A 6,000-nucleotide genomic window follows, 5' to 3' on the forward strand; every position below is an offset into this window, starting at 1 on the left:
AGCTCGTGCGGCTACGTTAGCTGTGTTGAACCCTTAGAGCTCTATGGACGCATATATGTGATTTTTCTAAGCTTTTACTTGAGTTTATCTTATTTGTTAAAAACTTATTGTTTGTAGGAAATTGTACCTTCCGAGGGGCGGAAGTAGGTGGCAGTGAACGAGTCTGCTAAGATGTGGAAGTTGATAACGCCACAAAATAAATTTATATTAATTAATTAATTAATTAATCAAAGATGTTGGGTATTATAATGAAAATTGTAGGCGTATAACCATCTAAGTTCTAGTAATATATTATGCGTATGTGCAATTATAAAGGTAATTTATAATCAAAGACTTAATCAGCAATGTTAGAACTATAACGATAGTAGAATGCGTATAATGATTAAAAATGTTCCAAGTGATTAATGCGTGTAAACAATTGAAAGGATTTCTTCGATTAAATGATCAAAATTAATAAAGTACTGACATTTGTAATAATCCCCTTTTCTGACCTTTCTCTTGTTTAGTACGCTACATCAAACAATTGCTTACATGTGTATACTTCTAATTTTGTGGACAGACGTCTGACAATGCATTCCAAAGGACTTTATTATTCAAGCAACTATACATGTTTACATCAAATAAGAATGACAGAGATAAAATTATAATATCCATGCAATGAAGACTAATGTCTGGCCTATTATTACTATTCAGACAAGAATCGCAGAGTCCTGAAGCAGTTATAATGGATTATTTAATCAACGACAAAGAAGAAGCTGCATAAATGACTAATCTATGTTATCTCCTTACAAATTGACATCTGTGTTGGTCTTAGATGTGTCGTACACTGGTTTCCTAAGATCCTTTATAAAATGCACCTACTAAGTCTTACCACTTAAATTTTAGTAACATACTATGCGTATGAGAATTTGTAAAGGTAATTTATAAGATAAAACTTTTGTATTCTGTGAATTGATAAGAAGTTGCAATAGACGTTTTGCTACCTTTAATGATCTGTTTAATTACTCAACCACCTTCGCAACGATCCTGGAATAACCTATTTCAATGTCTGATGCGAAATAATAGTACAATATTGTACCAAACACAAATAAATGAATTGCATGCGACCACGTGTCTAGAAATTAGTAGGGAATGCGTTCAATTGCATGGACAGATTGCTTATACTTTCTGTTAATGCGTATAATCAGAGAAGTAACCACAGAAACGGAGAAACTAATAAAAATAGTTATAAGAGAATGGGCATAAATATACAAATATTACACAGATACGTTGTAATCACTGCAAGCACGAGAGTAATGTCTGGAAGGGAATAAAACGACGAATCATTTTTCAATAACATTTTATTTCAATGAACTATGAAGCTACTGCTTTTTCCTCGTTAATTACGTGACGAAAGACACTGAGTGTTAATTAATTAGTAGCCACAACAAGGAATGTTTTATGTTTGTTCACATTTTTCGACAATACGTCAGAAAACATGGCGGGAAGACTGGTAGCGTCATCTCTGTAAAAAGTGCTGAAACTGTTCGCCGTTCAGGATTCAGCCGTTCTATGAGAGATGGCGCCACCATGCCGTAAATAAATTAATGACGATACTAATTAATAACTTAATTAGCAATGTTAGAACTATAACGATAGTAGAATGCGTATAATGATTAAAAATGTTCCAAGTGATGAATGCGTGTAAACAATTGAAAGGATTTCTTCGATTAAACGATCAAAATTAATAAAGTAGTGATACTTGTAATAATCCCTTTTTCTGACCTTTCTCTTGTTTAGTACGCTATATCAAGCAATTGCTTACATGTGTATCCTTCTAATTATGTGCACTGATGTCTGACAATGTATCCCAAAGGACTTTATTATTCAAGCAGCTACATGTCTACATTTGATAAGAATCACAGAAATGAAATTATAATATCCATGCACCGGAGACTAACGGCTGGTCTATTATTATTATTCAGACAAGAATCGCAGAGTCCTGAAGCACTAATAATGGATTGTTTAATCAATCACAAAGAAGAAACTGCAGAAATGGCTGATCTGCGTTATATCCTTACAAATTGACATCAGTGTAAGCCATAAATGTGTCGTACACTGGCATCCTAAGATCCTTTATAAAATGTACCTACTATCTTACTATTTAAATTTTAGTAATATACTATGCGTATGTGGATTTGTAAAGGTAATTCATAAGCTAAGATTTTTGTACATTGTGTAAGTTGACAGGAAGTTGCAATAAACGTTCTGTTATCATTAATGATCGGTTTAATTATTCAATCACCTCCATAACGATCCTGGAAAGATCTATTTTAATGTCTGAGGCAAAAAGATAGTAGAATGCTGTATTAAACACAAATAAATGAATTGCTTGCGACCACATGTGCAGAAATTAATTGGGAATGCGTCCAATTCTATGGACAAATCGCTTACAATTTCTGTCAAAGCCTATATTCAGAGAAACAAGCACAGAACAGTGAAACTAACCGAAATAGATATAAGAGAATGGGTATGAATGTATACAAATATTACACAGGTATGTTGTAATCGCTGTAAGCACGAGAGTAGTGACTGGAAGGGAATAAAACAACGAATCATTCTTTAATAACATCTTATTTACATGAACTATGAAGCTACTGCTCTTTCCTCGTTAATAACGTGACGAGAGAAACTGAGTGTTAATTAATTAATAGCCAGAAGAAGGAATGTTTTATGTTTGTTCACATTTTTCGACACTACGTCAGAAAACATGGCGGGAAAACTGGTAGCGCCATCTCTATAAGAAGTGCTGAAACTGTTCGTCGTGCAGGGTTTAGCTGTTCCACGAGAGATGGCGGAACCATATCGTAAATATATTAATGATAATAATTAATAATTTAATCAGCAATGTTAGAACTCTAATGATAATAGAACACGTATAATCATTAAAAAATGCGTTTCTATTATGGGACTATGTTCCAAGTGGTGGTTGCGTCAAAATAATTGAAAGGATTTCCTCGATTGAACGATCAAAGTTAATAATGTTCTGACACTTATAATAATCCCTTTTTCTGACTTTTCTCTTGTTTAGTATGGTACCTCAATCAATTGTGAACATGTGTATGTTTTTGATTTTATGCACAGATATCTGGTGATGCATCCCAAAGGACTTTATTAATCGAGCAACTACATGTCTACGTCGGATAAGAATGACAGAGAAGAAACTATAATATCCATGCAACGAATACTAGCGGTTGGCTTATTGTAACTATTCAGACAAGAGTCGCAGAGTCCTGAAGCAGTAACAATGGACTGTGTAATCAACGACAAAGAAGAACTTGCAGAAATGGATGATCTACGTTATCTCCTTATAAATTGACATCTATGTTGGTCTTACATGTGTCGTACATTGGCTTCCTAAGATCCTTTATAAAATGCATCTACTAAGCCTTACCATTTAAATTTTAGTAATATACTATGCGTATGTGGATTTGCAAAGGTAATTTATAAGATAAAGTTTTTGTATTCTGTGAATTGATGAGAAGTGCAATAAACGTTTCGTTACCTCTAATGATCTGTTTAATTACTCAATCACCCCCGCAACGATCCTGGAGTAACCTATTTCAATGTCTGAGGCGACATAATAGTACAATATTGTACCAAACACAAATAAATGGATTGCATGCGACCACGTGTCCAGAAGTTAGAAGGGAATGCGTTCAATTGCATGGACAGATTGCTTGTAGTTTCTACTAATGCGTATATAAGAGAAACAAGCACAGAAGCAGGGGAACTAATAAAAGTAGATGTAAGAGAATGGGCATAAATCTATACAAATATTACACAGAAACGTTGTAATCACTGCAAGCACGAGAGTAATGACTGGATGGGAATAAAACAACAAATCATTTTTCAATAACATTTTATTTACATGAACTATGAAGCTACTGCTCCTTCCTCGTTAATAACGTGACGAGAGAAACTGAGTATTAATTAATTAATAGCCACAACAAGGAATGTATTATGTTTGTTCACATATTTCGATACTTAGTAAGACTGGTACCGCCATCTCTGCAAAAAGTGCTGAAACTGTTCCCCGTTCAGGGTTCAGCCATTACACGAGAGATGGCGCCACCATATCGTAAATAAATTAATGATAATAATTAATAATTTAATGAGCAATGTTAGAACTCTAACGATAATAGAATACGTATAATCATTAAAAAATGCTTTTCTACTACGAGAGTATGTTGTAAGTGGTGAAAAATAAATAATGGAAAGGATTTCTTTCATTAAACGATGATAGTTAGTAACATTCTGACACTTGTAATCCTTTTTTTTTTATGACTTTTCTCTTGTTTAGTATGGTATCTCAATCAATTGTGCACATGCGTATGCTTTTAATTGCGTGTACAAACGTCTGGCGAAGCATCTCCAAGGACTTACGACTAACAATTACATGTGTTCAGCTGAGAGTAACGGTGCAAGAACTACAATAACCAGGTAGAAGAGATTAATGGTAAGCCTCTCATCACAGTTAGAAGAAGAGTTTGTATGTCTTAAAGCAGTTACAAACAACTGTTGGATCAACGACGAAGAAGAAGCAAGAGAAATTGTTAATCTACAGGTTCTTATTATAAATTCGCATGGCTTTTAGTCGCGTGGGATGTATCTTACACTTGTTTACAAAGACTATGCGTAAACTGTACTTGGTATGCCTTACCAACAAAATTTTAATAATATACTGTGTATACGTGCATTTATAAATTTAATTTATAAGCGTACGGCAGGTTAGGCAGCGTTAGGCAGGTACGGACACTTTTTGTATTCTTTATTTGTCAAGCATCTGAAATAAATGTTTTATTATCACCAATTAATCGTTAATAACACTTGTAAATAACCAAGAATGACCCATTTCAATCCTGAAACACGAAACAACTTGTAAAATGCACTTTCTGAAAGAAATGAACGAATCGCTTTGGACAACGCGCATGCAGATTACTCAGGAATACGTTGATCATTACGGAGATTACTTGCAGAACACAGAAACCAGCAGAATCGAATATAAAAGTAGAGGTACAGATCTAAAAAAAAAAATAATGCACATGTTACAACTATAAGCACGTGCATTCAATAATTGTTTGGAACGGGATAAAACATGGAATCACTGCACAATAACATATTCCTTACATTAACAATGAAGAAACTGTTTAAATTTTAAGTAACTAACAGCTATTGCAATGCATATTTTATAATTATTAACTTTAATCGAAATGTACAAGGAAGTACTGTTTACTGACAGGTGGCGGCATCTCTCGTGAAACTGCTTAAACTGTTCGCACCTCTGTTTCGAAAATTACCGAAGAGATGGCGCCACAATGGCGCCAAAATTGAATTATAATTATGAAATTATTAATTAATCATGAAATTATGTAATTATTCTTAAGTAAAGAAGGGCGTTGTACGCCCACGGTAAGAAATGATCTATCCATCAATGAAATTGGCCCTACCAATGACACAAAATACAAGTAGTAATGCATTAACCGCTTGCCAAACGCATCCGGAAGTAAGCCAACCTAACCCAACCTATCCTAAACCAACCAGTACCTCCCCGGATGTAACCAAACCCAGCCTAACCTAAACTTCACCCCTCAGGACCATTCCTAACCTAACCTAACCCGAAACTAGCCCAACCTAACCCGAAACTAGCCCAACCTAACCCGAAAGTAGCCCAACCTAACCCGAAACTAGCCTAACCTAACCCGAAACTAGCCTAACCTAACTCGAAACTAGCCTAACCTAACCCCAAACTAACCTAACCTAACCTAACCCAAAACTAACTTAACCTAAACTAACCTAACCCCAAACTAGCCTAACCTAACCCGAAACTAGCCTAACCTAACCCGAAACTAGCCTAACCTAACCCGAAACTAGCCTAACCTAACCCGAAACTAGCCTAACCTAACCCGAAACTAGCCTAACCTAACCCGAAACTAGCCTAACCTAACCCGAAACTAGCCT

The sequence above is a fragment of the Xylocopa sonorina genome, chromosome 9, assembly GCF_050948175.1.
Source record: "Xylocopa sonorina isolate GNS202 chromosome 9, iyXylSono1_principal, whole genome shotgun sequence".
NCBI lineage: Eukaryota > Metazoa > Arthropoda > Insecta > Hymenoptera > Apidae > Xylocopa > Xylocopa sonorina.